Here is a 20566-nt window from a genome sequence, read left to right on the forward strand (position 1 = left end):
TTGGTATTTTCATTAAAAAACCTCTAGCTAATTTTTATTTTCTTTAAACTGGTGCGAGGTAACTAATTAGCAGCCGAGACTAGACAATGCTAATCAAAAGTCTATTTAAAAAATTTAAAGTGAATTGAAGCCCCTTTGCAAGCCTGAATTTGAGAAGGGGTGTTGGTACATACAATCTTTGACGGACGCTATATTAAACTTGTAACTCAGAAGTATTGTATAACTTTCTGCTCTTCAGATTTCTATGACATTAATAGTGATAGATAAATAGAGTCCGCCAATATTGTATGAATACTCTTCGTTCATCGAAAAACACTTAAACAAACTTGGGCAATGTGTTGCAAAGGACAAAGACGATGGGATATATAGATAAACTTTGAACGTGGAACTTCTTTGTACCTATTATTTTGGCATGATTGGTCCAATTCACGTGTGTGTGCTTATTAGCGAATAGTACAACGGAAATTGAAAGAAATTTTCTTAAGTTCTTAGACTACTAATGACTTCTTATCTGTTTACTAAACAAAATGACTTTGAATTTAAATTCATGATTCGTGAATTTATATACGTGATAGTGGTCATATAGTTCGAATCGGGTTCGGGGCATGCATTTCCAAATTACGAATTCGAACCTTCGAACCCACACCCTCCAGAATCGGAGTCAGAGAGGCACTGCCCAGTGGATATGACCACTATCACGTATATGAGAGGAGACTCGAGCTCAGCAGTGAGCCGAAAATGGGTTTATAACGAACGAACTCTATTTTCTGAAATTTAGAGTAGTAGAGTTCTTTGTAATAAGAGTTACCACCAAGCACACTCCTGCCATGCTTTTGCTTAATGCCAAGCAGAATTGTTGTTTCTATCTGAAAGTTATTTACTAATTTTTGAACAGCTAATTGTAACAGCTAATGTTTCTAATAGCTAATTAAAATATTTATTGTTCATAAAAAAAACATAAATTACTCGTGTTTTAATATTAATTTTTCTCAAAATAGATTTGAGCTTGGCAAATCTTAAAAAGGATAAGTAGTAGATAAAATTATATTTTTATTAATTTGTTAATAAATATATTCTCTTTCATCATTTATTTATACTTTCTTCTATCATAAAACAATACATATCCTTAGAATCAAAGTTATGCCTTCTATATATAAACTTAAGCACTCGTAATTGAGTGTCCAGTTTACCGAGCGAGCGGTCTAAAGTTTGAACGCAGATAGTAAAGAAAACGCTGGTTCCACGCAGCTCTGAAGGGTTTGTTTACAAAGGCCTGAAGTGTGAACAGCCCCTATCCCGAGTCCCGTTAGTGCATCCGCAGACAGCGTGGAGTGAACACGTCTCCTGAAACCGTTAATGTTTACATGAAAAATCGAACGATCGAATGAAAATTCGCTGTGAAAATAACTGGACACTCAACTTTTGATCTGTTTATTATCTTCTACTGTGTTTGTTATAAAATTTTGTTATATTACGAACTTTTGATATCTAAAGTGGTCATCTAAGCGTTGTATGTGGTCATTCGTTTCCCCGGGCTAGTACCTAATCGGTATGCAACTGCGTCGGATCAACAGGCTCCGCTGCCAAAAGGCTGTTGTTTGTTTTGTCAGTCGGTGAGTTTTGGTGTAATGTATCGTAGGCAATAGTGTTTGAATTAGTTAGCGGTATTTTCATTGAGAATGTCGAGCAAACACTTCTCTGTCAGTATTTACAGAGCGGGCTTGGAAGCTTTTTCAGTCGACGATTTTACTCGTACTTATCATCGTTATTTTATAATAACGTACTTAAGAAATGATAAAAAAGGCTTCTACAAAAATGATCGATGGTGAGTTCGAATTGGAAAACATTAAAATTGGAAACATGAAACTAACAATGTACCTAGTTCAATTTAAGTTTAGAGTTATTTATTTTAAGCTAAGTTTGTCTTTCATTATAAAAATAATAATCAATATAAAAATTTGTTTAATTACATATACATATTTTAATTTGCAGTGTCGTACATATATTGCTTTGATATACCTACTATATGTGAGTAGTATGAAGGTACTTAACTTGTATTGAAGGTTTTATAGTATAGAAGACAAAAGCGGTATTATCGCTAACTTAAGATCTCTTTGAAATACATAAAAGGCTTATATTTTCAGATACAAAAGATGAGAATTTATACTTTCTTGACAGAACCAAATTATTTTGAAGAAAGCACTGATCACTAGATTTGTTTTTACTATGAAGTTATTATTATACTCATAAATGGCACTTAATTTTTGAATTCCATACTAATCTAATAAAATTAATTTAAACGGGGAATCGATCTGAGAAAATCCTTTTTCCTAAATGAGCTATCTTACTTCAAATACCGCGTCCATATCGGCTCATCTGTTTTGGAGTTATTTATATAAAGGTATATATTACCACTGAGGCATGAATGGATTCGGAGGGCGTAGGTTCGAATCCGGACTGGAGCATGCACCACTAATTTTACAGTTAGGTATCGTGTCTCAAACGGTGAAGGAAAAACATCGTGAGAAAATGATGATGATGATGATGATGATGATGATGATGATGATGATGATGATTACCACTGACATACACACAACTAAACGTGACTGGGTTTAACCAACCTTTCGATGTTGAATTAACCCTTTAACTTTGGAGTTATTAAGGGCATATTACATCGATGTTTTGCGTAAGGGCACTCAAGTTACAGTAACCCAAAGTTCAAGTCACCGCAACCGCACAGTACGGTCAAGGAACCACGCAACTAAGGCGAGGAAATCGTTTGCTGCGCTATCGGAAATAGGCCAACCTCAACCAACTAATGTAACAATGTATTAGTCCCTTAACGCAAAAGCTTTCTCCTCTAATGACTTGTGAGGCCTAAGACGTGAATTATTCTAATGGCATTAACAACTGTGGCATTTAAGAGTAGATTGAGAGCCAGCGATAGCCAGACTTACCTCATTGTAGGAAAGATAAAAGACTTGACTTTGACTTCGACTTTGACTTATTTCATCGTCAGCCAATGTTGATAGAAACGGTAGCAAACTTTGGAATTTGGAGGAAGTTACCGAGATAGCTTTGGGAGGTAACAAGTTTCAAGGTCACTGTCCAATAAGGCCGTATAAGTTTTTCAAAAATATCGTCATTAAATCAGGCTGTATGGTCAACGGTCTAAGCTTATCTACTTTGTGGACAAATTAAAGATGAATTAAAAAATGTCGTAAAATGCAGTAAACTTTTTTTGATTAAGTAATGATTTCTTTATTAAAGTAGATTTATCAAGATTTTTCTAGACACGAGTAAATTGCCGGGTGGTTAGAGAAGGCCTGGGCCGGGAATTGGCATTCCTTTTATTAAATGTTTATATTTTATAACTAACTAAAACTTTTGTTACACTTTTGTTGTTTTGTTTTTGTTGTTGTTGTTGTTGTTGTTGTTGTTGTTTTGTTTTGTTTTGTTTTTGACGGCCTCCGTGGCGCAGTGGTATGCGCGGTGGATTTACAAGACGGAGGTCCTGGGTTCGATCCCCGGCTGGGCAGATTGAGATTTTCTTAATTTGTCCAGGTCTGGCTGGTGGGAGGCCTCGGCCGTGGCTAGTTACCACCCTACCGGCAAAGACGTACCGCCAAGCGATTTAGCGTTCCGGTACGATGCCGTGTAGAAACCGAAAGGGGTGTGGACTTTCATCCTCCTCCTAACAAGTTAGCCCGCTTCCATCTTAGACTGCATCATCACTTACCATCAGGTGAGATTGTAGTCAAGGGCTAACTTGTAAAGAATAAAAAAAAAAAAAAAAACAAGGCTAAATAACAATAACAACTAGTGCTAGTCGATCGGTCAGTGCGTCGTGGTATAATTGTTGATGACTGTTCCACATGACGATAATCTGGTTAAAGCTGAATAGGAAAAAAAGTATCAAAATACTTGGACCTTGCTCAAGAGATTACCGCCATGTCGACTGTTGAGTCAACTATTATTGTTCCGATGGTGGTTTCATTCAATGGTCTTATAGCGAAAAGCTTTGACCAACATCTTAAGAAGCTTTCACTGTTGGATTAAGAGTCGGATACATATACATACAGAAGGCAGTGATTCTTGAGACGGCGCGTATTGTGAGGAGGTTCCTCACTCTGGAGCCCTGACCACCGTTTGCTTTTGCACTCAAATGTCCCGCACCGGGTGGGTTTATTTTTTTTATAAATTTTTAAGAGTGTTTTGTATAATATTTTTATATTAACATTGTTAAAAAATAAAAAAGACGTGTGGTAAAACTATTATAGCATTTTGTATCAACTTATGCAATTATAATTATTTATTTTTAATTTTATTCATGAAGTATTTCTTTTTCTCTGATATTAATTCAAGTTACACTTTTTGAGCGTGGTGACCGATAAGAAAACAAATTTTTCTTTTATTAAATAAATAAAAAGTTAACATTGTTTAAGATATTTTTATTATTTTACAATATATGAGGGTTTTATTATCTTACAGTAGATAATAAAACCCACATGTAATGTCTAATCGCACGCACACAACGCCGTGTCGAAGACTGCCGAATTGAAACGACGTTAGACGTTGCACGACCTTTAAACCACACCTTCATGCCCGTCAGAGTGGGGAGTGTGAGGTTTTTTCGTTACGGAATTTCTGGATTCGGTCCCCGCGCTCAAGGCCCGCGATAGAAGCTATGCAATAGCTTGAAAAAATAAAGATAAATAAATAAATGAGAGACAACAGGCATATTAAAGACAAAAGGGCGGAAGCGCCTAGACCTCAGTCTGGTGTATCTCCCTCATTTAGGAGATGAGACGCCGCGCACGGAAACTTGGTAACATCCCAATTATTGAGCAATCGACATTATGCAAATGAACGGCACTGAAGCGCCATGAATTCTAATAGGCAGGATATTATCACTGACCTTCTCTTACGGTGTAATTGCTTACGTATAGTTGGAAGCGTGAAAAATGAGAGCTGAAAGTGCAATCATTATTATCAGCCTATTTTAACGGGTACTAAGTGATCACGGCTCCTTGTAGAAAAGAAAATATGGAGCTTAGACCCACCATGTTACTTCGATGCGGGTTGGTTTGCTTAGGGCTGTAATGATGACTATGAGATGTTAATGATATGACCTGGGCCTGTAGCCATGTGGCACGTCGATTCTCTTTCTACAAACTCTAACGCTTCGAAAACTAACAAAATGTATGGGAATGATATTTGCTATCGAAATTCACAGGTCAGTTGTTCAAGTTGTCGTTTGAAACAGTAATTCCATCTCATAGTTATCATTGCCGATTATCATTACCGATTTATTTATTACTTCTTTTTTTTTAATTTTTAACAATATAAGTATAAAATACAAAACATTATTAAAAATTTATAAAAAAAATTCACCCTCCCGCTGCGGGACATTTGAGTGTCCAAGCAACCGGTGGTCAGGGCTCCAGAGTGAGGAACCTCCTCACAATACGCGCCGTCTCAAGAATCACTGCCTTTTGTATCCGACTCTTGATCCAACAGTTAAGCGTAAGCTTCTTAAGGTGTTGGTCGAAGCTTTTCGCTATAAGACCATTGACTGAAACAACTATCGGAACAATAATAGTTGACTCAACATTCCACATGGCGGTAATCTCGTGAGCAAGGTCCAAGTATTTTGATACTTTTTCCTTTTCTGCTTTAACCAGATTATCGTCATGTGGAACAGTAATATCAACAATTATTGCACGACGCACTGACCGATCGACTAGCACTATATCAGGTCTATTGGCTACAATATACCTGTCAGTGATAATCGTTCGGTTCCAGTAGAGCAATGCACTGCTATTTTCAAGAACTGACGCTGGGTCGTACCTATAGTAAGGCATCTCAAAATCGATAAGGCCATATTGAAGAGCAAGTTGTTGGTGGATTATCTTGGCTACTTGATTATGTCTGTGCAAGTATTCGCCGTTAGCAAGGTGAGAACACCCGGACACAATATGCCTGAGGGACTCCCCAGGACGATGACACGCTCGACAGATGTCTAGAGTGCCATCTTTCATAATGTGTTTCCGTCATCGTCATTACCGATTATCATTACTGTTATCATTATCCGATTCCATCCAAGCACCATCACGTAAACATCGAGGCAATCCAGCTACTCGACGTTACGAATACAGTGAGAAGACTTAAACGGACCAAACCATTTAAGTTAGTATTTAGTGACTAGAGATAGACTGATAAGTGCTACATGGAAGATCACGTGAACAAAGTGACCTAAAGACGTAATAGTTAGTGAAAGGCTAAGATTAAGTTATTGGACATTATCTTAGTACAATAATAATATATTATAAGTTTAGGTTAAAGTTAAATTACTAATTAGTCACATACGTAGACAAGATCGTAATTTTATGAAGTAAATTGTAAAGTACCAAATCGGAACATTACAATAGAGAAAAAAAAAACTGATTAAAAATTCTCTCTTCTAACAAAATTTCTCAAAGTACGACGTCAATCCCGGTTATTGTGATTAAAATCAGAGTTATTTTTGAGCATCAAACCTTAGAGCTGCGTAGTGAAGTGAAGATAAGATAGAATGACGAAATAAAAAAAAAACACTTAACAATTTTCGTTAGAGACATTTACATAATTTATATTCAAACACAAACACATACCAGTATAATACCAGCCTCGAAATTCTCTAAAGAACGTAAATCACTTTAGCAAATTACTTCATTTCGCATAATAACACTAAGTAGACATTATACTAAATTGTAACCTCTTAAAAGACAAAGGAATACACCTTTGTGTGAAAATAGAATACACTTTCCGACAGGTAATTTTCCTCTTAGGGACAGTTTCCCGTGTTGAAGTAGAAGATATTGTTTTCGAAAGAAGTAATGGCCAGTAATAAATAGGCAACGGTCCAATTTGGCTGAATCAGAATTTCGATATTTCTAAAAGCAATTTTTGCAAAGTTTATTGCCCATTTTGATATTAACAAATTGCTAGCGAATGGGCAGTTTGTGGAATGTGGAAAAGGCACGCCGTATGTATCCTCTACAACTTTTTTTTTAAGAATATTTACCATAACCCCAACCCATCAACCCATATTCGGCTCACTGCTGAGCTCGAGTCTCCTCACAGAATGAGAGGGGTTAGGCAATAGTCCACCACGCTGGCCCAATGCGGATTGGCAGACTTCACACACGCAGAGAATCAAGAAAATTCTCTAGTATGCAGGTTTCCTCACGATGTTTGCCTTTACCGTTTGAGATATGTGATATTTAATTTCTTAAGAGCGCGCAGCGCGTCGGTATGATATGGATAAAATTCGAAGCGCAAACGAGACGCCGAACTATGACTTTCACGTGAGTGAAAAGCACGGAGCGATTGACTCGCGACGCAAATTTTATGACGTGAGCGCCAAAACCATTTTTACCTAATTGCAAGTAAATTAAACAACATAACGAAAAACAAAATGGCCATGTTCAAGATATATACCTAATTTTGTATACAAAACAAAAATTTAAGAAAATAAGTTTGCTTTTCCTGAGATTGAAAGCAAAATGTGTGCAAAACATGTATTTTTCAAAAAAATAAACTATCGAGAAAAGTGTCTTGCAAATTGTGTATTTTGTATAGTCATAACGAAGCTAACACTTTGAAATATCATTTACCCAAATACCAGGCTCCCAACTTTTCCAGAGTCTGAGATCCAGAACCCTTTGTAACCACCAAATTACATATCACACTCTTAAAATGCACACAACTGAAAAGTTGGAGATGCATGATACTGTGTAAAATAACGAAATTTCCCGTATTGGGGCTCTATCGTTCACTACGCTAGGTCACACTAAAAAGATTTTATTATATTTAAAAGATTATTATTTGTATTGGGTCGATAAAGCTTATTCAGTCGAACCAAGTCGCATGAGTGGCTAGTGAGTTCTAGCTTGGACAAAATAGTTACACCGTGACCCTTGACCCGACAAGCATGAAATATAAACTTCTACAGTACCGCCATAAATTACAAGTACAACAGTTAAACATTTACTACAAAGAAGACATGCTCGTATAAAAGTTTCGTAGCATACGTAGATGTCTTTCGTAGCTACTCGTGCAACTTTTACTCGACTGCAAAAAGGGTTATGTTTTTCGCCCGTAATTATTTTTGTATGTATGTAATATTCTTTATTACCTCATATCTTCCAAACCGCTGCACGAATTTACGTAATTAAGATATCGTTAGATTTGTCTAAATAACCCAAGTATTCTTAAATAGGAGAAAATAAAAAAAAAACGAACACTGTGAGACGCTATAGACTCGAGTTGATTTTTTTTTTTTTTACCTCGAGTCTATAGCGTCTTAAAATTTAAAAAGATATAGGTAATGTTCTGTTTTATTTGAAAACTAACCAACGTCTCGCTGTTTCACAGGCGAAGTCCCCGTTTCCCTTTAGGCAGAGGGTAATCTCTGGATTACCCTCTGCCTCACAACCTCATATACTTTTAATATTAGTATAAATGTAATAAAACTCCGGAATAATAGATACCCGCATAGTCTAAGCTGTACTAGCCCACAACCGCAAACAAGGGTATTCTTTATCAAAGGCTAATAATGCCTTTTGAAAAAGGATCAAAGGCATGTCACGAGGCTATGAAAAGAAACTATCCAATGTTACGAACAATATACTGTTGAAGTACGAAGTTATCTTAATACTAGCGGACGCCCGCGACTTCGCCCGCGTAAAATTAGTTTTTTTAGAAATCCCTCGGAAACCATGGATTTTTCCGGGATGAAAAGTAGCCTATGTGTTAATCCAGAATAAAATCTATTTCCATTCATTCCAAATTTCATCTAAATCGCTTTAGCAGCCGCAGCGTAAAGGAGGAACAAACATACACACACACACAAACTTTCGTCTTTAAAATATTAGTGTGATAGCGGTCATGCTTTCGCTTTCGCTTTTACTTATGTACACATCTTCCCTACCCCTACCTTACCCTACTCCCTACCTAAACCTACCCAACCCTACTGTGCCCCTACTTTTCCCTTACCCTACCGCTAACACTAACCCTACCCTACCCCTGCCTTACCTCTACCCTACCCTTACCCTACCCCTACCTTACCCGTACCCTACCCGTACTCTACCCTACCCGTACCCTACCCTACTCGTACCCTACCCCTTCCCTACCCTACCTCTATCCTACCCTTCCCCTTCCCTATCGTACCCCTACCTCTACCCTACCCCTACACTACCCCTACCCTACCCTAACCTACTCGTACCCTACACCTTCCCTACCTTACCCCTACCCTTCCCCTACCTTTAGCAAAATCGGTCCTGCCCTTTGAGCGTGGTGCGATGACCAAAGGACTATTTCCCAAGAAACTAAAGAGGGGTAATCTCTGGATCTACTGGACCAATTTAGAAAATTCTTTTACCAGTAGTAAGCTGCGTTATTTGCGAGTGTCATAGGCTATGTTTGATCCCCATATTCACACGGGAACGGGAACTACGTAATTGAAAGCGCGGGGCGTCATGTAGCGGAATTTCTGCGTCGTTAAGAAATTTTGTATTATCTCCGAAACTATTTAACTAATTAACATACTATAAAGGGCAAATCTTATCTCCATAATATCCTTGTGATTATTAAATAATTTATTTTGATAAGCATTTAAGTTAAGTAGCATAAATAATGACGCAAACCTAAGTATATAAAATTAATAATTTTTAAAACACAAAATGTACTATATCTGCTAATATATAGAAGATAGATATATGGTGTCGCGGACTTTTTTGTAGAACTTTTAAAGATACATAAAGTATCCATACATTAATTTCAATTTTACACAATGGTTAAGGCAGCGCATGCGAATAAGTCTGCTTAAGAAGATTTTCGGTCCGAACTGTGTGACAAAAACTGTGTTAACTCGGCGAATATATATCATACTAATATAAAATATAGCATTCTAGGGGTGAAAGAATTTTTGAAATCGGACCAGTAGTTCCGAAGATTACCCCATTTAAAAAATGTGACAAACTTACAAACTTTACCTCTTTATAATATAAGTATAGAGTATAGACTAGTAGACGCCGCGAGGTTTCATCCGCGTAGTTCCCTTTTCCGTAAGAATACGGCAACAGTATATAGCCTAAAGCCTTCCTCGATAAATGGTCTATCTAACACTGAAAAAATGTTTGAAATCGGACTAGTAGTTCAGGAGATTAGCGACATAATCTCAGGAGATTAGCGTGTTAAAAAAAAAACAAACAAACTCTTCAGCTTTATAATATTAAATGTCAAATGTTGGTTTGCTCTAAACTTCAAAACCGCGTAGTTTATTACTCTTCTGAACGAAACACAGCATTGCTGCTTGATAACATGAATAAGCAGAGCGGTACCTCCCATGAAAGGGGGGGGGGGGGCAGAAGAAATTCTAGAAGAGAAGCCTCATAAGCTCGCCTATACGAACATTCTGGCTACGCCCTTGATACTTCCTCGTACGAGCTCTGTCACTAAAAGCTCTCCAATTAGGTACAATTGAATCTAATACTTTTCATTCCGTTCACTCCAAACTATTGAGGCTTTACAATTCACTGAACAATCGCTCGGAGCTAAATAATATTTATGCGACACAATCAACCGAAATGATGGAAATTCAAAATACTAAATATTCAAATTGTCCTTTAGGTGATTTAAATAAAGTTTTGATTTGTCGTATTTATTCCGGTTGGCTGGTAATTCGTCTGCGCGGCAGTCATTAGCGAAATAACTTTCTTTGGAAAGATTGGAGGTAGATTGGAGGTGCTCTCTCAACAATTGTTATAGAAGGTAAACCTTAATTACCTTGAAGTACCTACCAGGCTGATTACTTGCTTCGTTAGTTTACTGGTTATCCTGAGTAATAATGGGTTAGTAGCTTCTGAAGTTATTATGGAAGATTGAAGGTATATTTAAGCCGCTATCTCAAAAGCGTCAATCTTAATTGCTTAGAAGTACGATGGATTTAGGAGACGGAAAATTCTGGGATCGATCCCAGGCTGGGCTGATTAAGATTTTCTTAATTGGTCCAGGTCCGGCTGGTAGAAGGCTTCGGCCGTGGCTAGTTACCACCCTACCGAGATGTAAAATCCATGAAAAAGACGCAAGGTTAAGTGCTTTATTGACTTAGTCGTTAGCCTGTGTAGCTACAGATTCCTGGTCAAGTCCAGGGTTCGAGTCCTACATCGGGATACGAAGGGTCTCCGTCATCAATCATGATGATTAACGTCTGAATATAGTGTTGTCTAAAATTATCGCCCTTAGTCCGCCAACCTGCATTAAAGCAGCGAGGTCAAGGCCCAAGCTCCAATTTTTCTTTTTATAAGAGAAGGCTTGTGCCCTGTTGTAGGTTATAAAAAACTGGCTGATCAACGTCCTATGGATGAACCAGTGGTGTACACAAGGTTTTACACTAGGATAATAAAAATAGATTTATTCAGCCAAAAAAAAAACACAACATAAATAAGAAAAAAAAACATGAGAATTAATACTAACTTAATACTAAGGCTTCGGCTGAATGGGGCGCTGCCTCAGCTCTATGCTACAGCTAAGTAACTGTAGCGCTGATTTTCAGGCATGACCCCAGGGTGAGCTGGGAGAGGGTAGGCACTATAAGTACGAGTAAGTGCATACCTATTGTACAAAATGGATTACTAATTGGTATTTATCAATTTTCAAGGTAGGTTGTGCAAAGGGTGCGTCTGAGAAGTGCACGCCATTGACAGTACTTATCTATAAATAAAATTATTTATACAATAAAGGCGTACCGCTAAGCGATTTAGCTTTCCTAAGATGTCGTATAGAAACCAAAAGGGGTGTAGATTGTCATCCTACTCTTAATAAGATAGCCCGCTTCCAACTTAGACTCCATCATCACTTATCATCAGGTGAGATTGTAGTCAAGGAGTAACTTATAAAAAAAAAACGGTGCACAGGGTATGCATCTGTGAAGTGAACGTAACAGTAATTATCTATAAAAGGTATTAAAGTAATTATTATAAAATTATTGCTATTTCGCTTTGATCAAATGTTGCAATTGAATATTCAAACAATTATTTCCAATAGACTGAGCTGAAATTTAGCATTCATATAGATGACAATGCATGACTGGCTGTGTGACGTCATGCTAAATTAATTCATAGGTCATCACTTACAGTTCATGTAATACTTAATGTTTTTAACAAGTGATTGTCTGTCTTTGTTTTGTCTGGTGGGAAGCTTCGGCTATTTACCACCTACCGGCAAAGGCGCTAGCCATTTAGATTTCCGTTACGATGTCGTGTAGGAACTGAAAGAGGTGTGGGTTTTCATCCTCGTCCTAACAAGTTAGCCCGCTTCTATCTTAGATTTCATCATTTACCATCAGGTGAGATTGTAGTCAAGGGCTAACTTGTAAAGAATAAATAAAAAAAAAGAATGTGAGCCGTCACGGGACGCCTGGCAGATGTGAAACATCGACATTATATAAAAAAAAATACTGTTATGTTTTATAATTTGTTTTCAAGTAATGTGTACTGTAGTAAACAACACGTTATACACTACGGAGTATACACTATAGGTATCCGAGCTCAGTGTAGCGAGAGAGATGGCTTAACGCCGGATCGAGTGGGAGAGGATCGCACAGACGATTGCGCATGGCGACGCGTCGCCACACAACTGCATATAGACTGTATATATATATAGCATCATATAGCGTAAAGACACGTCGCTACGGCATGCGTCGCCACGCCAGAAATCGGTTTTACGTGCGTCTATAGATGTTTCACATAAAAAAAACAAATGATCCCGTGCCTGCGATCTCGTATGGTGTTAAGTGATGATGCAGTCTTACGGCCAGTTTCTTCATCGCAAGTAACAGTCAAAGTAGCGTCATAAATCAAAAGTGACGGTCTTATTTACTGAAAAATAAAGTCTTCTTTACTACTTACTACTTTTACTGTTACTTTAGCTTTACATGAAGAAACTGGCTGTTAGATAGTAGCGAGTTGAACTTCGAATGGGTATAAGTTTCTGCCCATACCTTTGAATTGACAGTTTCTACGCCACATCATGCCGGAACGTCAGTCGCTTGGCAGTACGTCATTGTCGGTGAGGTGGTAACTAGCCATGGCCAATGTTTACCTTCAGACCAAACCATTCTTTTTTTGTAGGGGGGAAAATCCTCATGGACATTGGACACCCATTTTGGGTAGTGCCGGACTCTAACCGGCTAAAAACCCCTCCTACATTCCTGCCATAAAGCCTACCACCAACGTCGCGAGTCTTATTTTACTTCCCATTCTCAGACCAATCCTGAATCAATGAAGGGCTGAAAATCGAATTTAGGAACTCCTCTTTTGAAAACCACAGCAGAGTGCGACCAAATGTCTTTCGCGTGGAAATACGGGACTCTACTCCCCCGTACCTTGGTGAACATTTAAAATTGTCGGTTTTACTCTTTATTATTAAGATTTGATAGTGTTAAAGTCAAACATTATAAATACCTTACTCACTCCCACTACTTGGTAGCTCACCAAATCCCATTGGTGCAATTAAAAAAAATGTAACATAAAACAAATTCAACGTTCTTTATTGCAATAGAGTGGACAAAAACTGGAGCACTACCAGATTTAATTAATTTTTTATCACCGCGAGTACCGTATCAAATTCGAGAGAAAGTATTTTGTATATTGTATAGAATACCGTGCTTAATTTCGATGTGCTTACCACCAGCTCCGACAGCCGTGATCGTCTAGTGGTTAGGACCCTACGTTGTGGCCGTAGTAACCCAGGTTCGAATCCTGGTCACGGCAGCGGACACCTGTCGCGGCGGAGCTGTTTTTTTTTTCTTTATATGTTTCTGTAATTTTTTCTTGAATAGCTCAACGAACAAGGTTGTCTCTTTTAACCACACCGACTAAAAAGAGGTTCTGTGTTTGACTGTAGCTATGTTGTAATTTTTTAGGTATGTTCACGGATTTATGCGTCAGCTGTGGACGAAGTCGCGGGCGTCCGCTAGTGATTCATAAAACTTGCTGTCTTTCATTTAATCGCAAAGAGTCTTTCCGTATACCTATTACCAGACAAATTACTTAAACTCTTATCCCCTTATTCCGTCTCGCCTTCATAAACATCACATCGGATGGAGTACCCTCTTTTCGACTTTGCGTAATCTTCATTAGACGCAATGAATAATTTAGTGGGGAACTTAATCTTATCCGCTTTGGGACGCTCTGCTTGATTTGCAGTAATAGAAAATACTGGCTCGGCCTTACTGTTTCACCCACTTTAATAAAATTATCCTCATTATCAACCTATATTCGGCTTACTGCTGAGCTCGAGTCTCCTCTCAGATTGAGAGGGGTTAGGCCAGTAGTTTAAAAATGAAGGATTTTCCATACAAACTTGAACCCCTATTCCACCCCCGTCTTTTTTTATTTTAGGGTCAACAAGGTTCCGGTTAATAGATATTCTCGTTCCCCTCCAACTAGTCGGAAAATACTGTGCTAACTGCTAGGAGTGGGTACGACAATAGTCCAACGGACGGGGATAGAACCACAACCCTTTCAGTGATGAGTCCGGCCCTTTTACCGTTGAGCTATTTATGAGGCTTCCAATTTATTACTTCATTACTAATAAACTAATTAATTAATTACTGTCAAAGCAACATTAATAAATATTTGTACGAATAATACGAATATCATAAAGGCAAAAGTTTGTTTGAAATGTTTGTTACACTTTCAAGACGTTACGATTTGGCTGAAATTCGGAATGGAGGTAGATTATATCCATCCACGGTTCCCATGGGATTTTCTAAAACAGAATTTTACGCAAACTGTGTCTGGGATTCTGCTAGGACTAGACTCTTCCCCAAAGACTCATTAAAGACTATCTTTCATCGCTACAAATACGAATTGTGATTAACATAATTAATTGAAGCGTTTTAGCCTTCTTTAAGCAAGCGAATATAATATGAACTTAATTATTATATTCTCTTATACAAGCTTTATCTTAATTGGTATTTTAGCATGCATTAAATCTTTTAATCTTAATTAAAACACTTTAATAGCTGTATATAGCTCCGCACAGACTTTATTATTTTCTTATTCTTTATTTCATATTAAAAACAAGCACAATAATCGCTATAATTTTACGATAGGAAACTTGTGAAAAAGTTAGAAAAACGCAAGTAAACATGGGCACTCATTCTCGACTGAGACAAATGGTCTTTACAATAAATGAACGTCGGTCTTCTAATGAGGAAACCTTAAAATAACGATGCAAGAACTACTTCAAGACGGGATGGGTCACCGGAAACTTCCATGTATCCACTCGTGAGACCTTTCTTTATGCTACTACTATGTGTTTTTATATATCCCGCGGAAACCATGGACTTTTCCGGCATTTTCATCGGATCAAGGATATTTATTGTGTTTTTTTTATTAATTTATTGAAATTACTTTATAATATTCTTTCGCCAAATTGTGCAAGCGGTTTGTTGGCGAGTTGTCGCTCATTGTCCTAATTAGAGTTAAATCCAAACTATAATAAGTTATTTGACACTAAGCAAAAAAGGGAATGAAAATTTTACACACAATATGAAACTACTTATGTTTACTAACTACTGTTTGTTACTTTTGTTTGAAAGCTGAAGAGTTACTCGAACTATTGTGTGTGAACTCGAAGCGACAAACAAAATAATATCGCTCCATTCGTAAAGAAGCTACGATATCAAACATGGACATTGGACACACTGATAGATAGACAGACACAAAAAACTTATCTCTTTCGTACGAGGGTTTCAAACGAATGTTTTAAATATTTTTTAAAAGAAACGCGAGTTGGCCCTTGTCAATCCGCCTCAGATTTTCGTAAAGCCGCACAAAAAAAGAATATTAATTTAGTCTCAAATCGGCTTAACTGAACGTGTCACAACGAAGTATTCAGTGTACCAACTTGTTTATTTTCTACAGCTTGTACCTATATGAAAACACGTACAGGCAACGAGCAATACAGCAGCGAGATATCTTTTATGATATGACAATGCTTGCATAAAGTTTGCAATTTCATTCATTCCTGATACATGATAAGCAATATTTCTGTTATAAGTAGTACTAACCCACCAACCTGGAGTAATTACCCCAGCGTGGAATAAATTTTGAGACGAATATCTTAGCATTCCATGAATTCACCGTGCAGGTGCCGGGTCCATCGCGAGGTAGAGAGAATAACACCAAACAAAGTCCAGGACTTGTGACTACTGGATGTAGGGTTAAGGAATTCCTTGACGATCGATCAACACTCCCCTTCTCTGCTCGTGTTGTTCTCCCTACCTACCCAAATTTGGTAAGATCCTATTAGAGTAGCTTTGGATACTCGTTCTAATATAGAACTAGCTGCACTTTTAGAGAGGCCAAGGTCTTTAAGCAAGTTATAGAGAGATTTTGCTGGTAATCCTCTCGCACCTACTTCTACGGCGTACAGACTAACTACATAGCGATTTTTAGTTAGTCATCTACTGTTATAACACGTAAAATAGATCTATTATTTTCAATTAGACAAAAAAAAACGAACCTATCGTTCTTACTTTTATAATACCGAAGCGCTTTACCGTGCTAAATAAATCTTTTGATACACACAACACCAGATATAAAGGCTTATTTATGTAATGATATTTTATTATAATAAAGCGAAGAAGATGGTTTAAAATTAATCGATCTGAAAGCTTCAGCTTACATTAAGCAAAACGATCACCAGATAAAATTACTAATGGCGAATATTGACGTATTGGCCCAATACTTTGCCAGTGGGGAACAAATCATAGGACGACATATTTCTCTCTACAAAGAGCAACGTCTCTCCTCCCTCAGGGGAGATTTCACTCTATACAATACAAACGGAGAGCCATCTGCTTTCGAGAACACTTCAGTACATGAGAGAAATTGAATGGCATTCAGATTTAGATTTGCCTGTACGCTTACAGATTTTTTCCCGAGTGATGTATGAATGGTTCGAACCGAGGGGTTAGGTTAAGCAAACACATCTACAGAATGTATCCGTTCAATTTTGTTGAGAAAATATCTACACTTTTATGTTAAACCACGTATCAATATTGAAAATATTTAAAAACCAATGAAGCTATTACTAGAAAAATATGGACTTTGTGAATTAGTTCTAACCTTGTTTATAAAATGGGAGTCTTTACAAATTTTCCGAGTGTTTTCTTGTTATATGAAAATACTTTTTCAGGACTAAAAAATTACTTAAGCAGAGTTTGTTATGCGAGTCACAATTTCCATCTATAGTACGTTTTATGAGGCGAGATAAAATAAGTATACAACTTGACCGTTACTAAGTTACAAGCGAAAGCGAGAGAGAATTATCTCTGTACTTATTTGTCGTAAGCAATTATGTTGGAAATTAGTTTACATTCTTTAACTGGTAGGGGAACCCATGATGCTAAACGAGTACTTACTTGAGCGTCGCGAGGATCTCTTAGATTTGGTACATTAGAAGATAAAATATGGTTATAAACTATTTCCATTTTCAGCGGTGGGGAAAAAAGTACAAATCCTCAGTAAATATTCGGGATTATTTTATTCAAAATAAAAGACGCTCGTGGCTGGAGAAATACATTGGGTTTTATTTTGCAAATTTGTAACTCTCCGTCCATTCCTTTAGGTTATGCTCAATATGTTCATCAGCTGCGCTCGAGTAAATACAAGAATTCCCTATTCGGCTTCAACAAAATCTCCATGTGACTTAGTATAAAGGTAAGTAACTTCTAAGTTATTATCTTTTCATCTCACTTGCAAGGAAAAGTTATTTTTGCTCGGCCATATCAGTCGTTAAAAGTAAATAAATCTATACTAATATTATAAAGCTGAAGAGTTTGTTTGTTTGATTGAACGCGCTAATTCTCAGGAACTACCGGTCCGATTTGATTTGAAAATTCTTTCAGTTTTAGATAGCATATTTATCGAGGAAGGCTATAGGCTACATATTATCCCCGTATTCCTACGGGAACGTGAACCACGCAGGTAAAACCGCGCGGCGTCAGCTAGTATAGTATGTAAATGTAGGTCTATTTCCAACGCCCAAAATTGAAAATGCAGCACAACTCGAAAAAAAGGTTGCGTTTATAAAATGCTATTAACGTCCGTTAAAAAAACGCTCGTGCGAATGAGGGCTAACGCTAAGATGTTTAAAGTAACTTTTTAATTTAATAACATGAAAGTTTAGAACTGAGGTTGGTCCCTAAATCATTTATATGTTATTTAATTCCTTTTAAAATGGATAATATTTTTTATTTACAATAGAAAAAATATATTTAATATTAAATGGCTGTAAAGTCACAGGTCTTTGCTGAGTACTGTAAGATATATAACACGATAGGCATGTACCTATCGTATTGTATTTTAAGTGAATCATATCTAATTCTTCAAAAACTGCGAAAATATTTATTACAATTATTTAATAAATCGAGAACACAATATTATTGTCATATTTCATGCGAGCGTGTATATATTTGAGAAGCAATGTTTCATAAGGCAATGTTTGCTGGATTCCCTTTTTTGCGAGATTTCGAACTTGGATTTTCGTAATTCTGTTTACAATACAAATATAAACAGCCCCTAATTTGACGTTTCAATGCGTCACTGGGTAAGGGCGTGGGTAGAATAACTTGGAAAATATTATATGCAGGACTATTTTATAGTTTTTAAAACACTTTTATTGAGTTACAGTATGCGCCTATCGTTTTGATATAGTCTCCTAATCGGATTTCAAAACTAAAATCCTAAAAAGTTCTAGGTTCAATCTGAAATCATTGGACACTCCTATTCACTCCTAGCAAATAATATTTATGTTAAAAACCCCGCTCTAAATAAACTAAATGAATGCAAAAATATCTAACTAAATCTATATGTACTAATATTATAAAGAGGTAAAGTTAGTGGTATTGTAGGTGGTAATCTCTGGATCTACTGAACCGATTTTGAATTTTTTTTACCTCTAGAAAGCCACGTTATTTGGATTTGTGACGTCCTAGATTTGTTCAAATCTAGTCTAGTATTCGTTCTGTGCGCCAAACCCCCGCGTGACGTCTCTGAGGTCCCATTTAGGAGCCTACAGCACTGAGACAATCAGAAAAAAAAGTCTAGTATACAATTAAATGGTCAATTATCTATTAATTTGCCGAGTTAGCGACAAAACATTTGTGTTTGTTTTTAAGAATGTCTTCATAATTCCTTTCAATTAAGTGAAAAGCTTGTTGTGGGCCAATAATCAAGCTTCACAAGAGAATAGACTCAACATTGAGAGGTTATGGGGTCGATTCACACCCGTCAACGTTTCGTATCCATTCCTAATACAGTGTTTCCGACTTGTTGGAGGGTATATTGATCATATTTCAATTAATATTTGCATTGAATACAAAGCCTCTTCAGTTGTGTGGGCTTTAACTGCATCTTCACTTAACATCAGGTGAGATCGGAAGAGAAGTCTTTGAATAAAACATCAAACGATGTATTCGTAGACCTATTTGAATATTATATTATGTTTTCGTGAATGTCAGCATCAATATTTATAATGATTGAATCTCTTTGAAATACGAACTCCTAGTTTTCCGTTCCAAAGAAGAATTCTACCCATTATATCGGGGTGTGTTGATTCAGGCACCGCGAAACACTTCAAATATTCTGAATATTTGTACTTTGACATCTAATGTTTAGTGTAATATAATATTGTAATGCGTCCTTTGAATATTAATATCACAAATTGCTTGCTTTGATTATTCCCTAAATATGCATACGAAGGGTGGATTAACATTTGGGCAAAGCTAAACTAACTGCGAGTACCTTAAGCAAGTAAGACAAAATGAATGTTACACACTTTTCTTTTCTTTCTAAAATATAAAGTAAATAGTCTAATGGTAAAGAAGTTCAATAAGGTGTAACGGTATATACTCCAGCACTAGTTTTATGTAGTGCAAGGCATGTGCTGAGCTGTACACCATTTCTTCTTGAGGGTTACAGACAGACATGCTATCATTATTGTAAAATACTGTTTGTAGCCTCCAAGATCCGTGATAGCCCAGTAGATATGACCTCTGTCTACAATTTCGGAGGGTGTGGGTTCGAATCCGGTCTGGGGCATGCACCTCCAACTTTTCTGTTTAGTGCATTTTAAGAAATTAAATATCATGTGTCTGTAACGGTGAAGGAAAACATCGTGAGAAAACCTGCATACCAGACAATTTTCTTACTAATTCTCTGTGTGTGTGTGTCTGCCAATCCGCAATGAGAGGGGTAAGGTAGGTAATAGACCTTACCCTTCTCATTCTGAGAGGAGACTCGAGCTCAGCAGTGAGCTGAATATGGGTTGATAACGAACGAACTGTCTGTAGCTTTCAGATTTGCATAACTTTATTTTCTTTCTCCCTTTTTTTCACTACCAAACATATTATGGGTGGATGCATTGCATCTTGTTAAGTATTTCCATCAAGTATAGACCCATTATATATCTTTCATCTGCCAATTCAAAATCTCCTATGTGTCCCCTG

At 37.0% G+C, this 20566-nt stretch overlaps 1 protein-coding gene and 1 non-coding gene across 2 annotated transcripts in view; both read left to right on the top strand.

The window, feature by feature from the left end:
- Positions 1 to 1332: 1332 nt before the first annotated feature.
- LOC112044385 (galanin receptor type 3) overlaps positions 1333 to 20566 on the top strand; it is an 80525-nt gene continuing 61291 nt past the window's right edge. Inside the window, exon 1 of the mRNA XM_024080216.2 lies at positions 1333 to 1613. The gene's annotated coding sequence lies outside the window, so the exon portion shown is untranslated. The remainder of the gene's footprint in view (positions 1614 to 20566) is intronic.
- Trnah-gug (transfer RNA histidin (anticodon GUG)) lies at positions 13746 to 13817 on the top strand. Its single transcript has one exon. It is a non-coding gene; the product is annotated as a tRNA-His (tRNA).

Source organism: Bicyclus anynana, chromosome 1 (genome assembly GCF_947172395.1).
Source record: "Bicyclus anynana chromosome 1, ilBicAnyn1.1, whole genome shotgun sequence".
In the NCBI taxonomy this organism is placed as follows: Eukaryota; Metazoa; Arthropoda; class Insecta; order Lepidoptera; family Nymphalidae; genus Bicyclus; species Bicyclus anynana.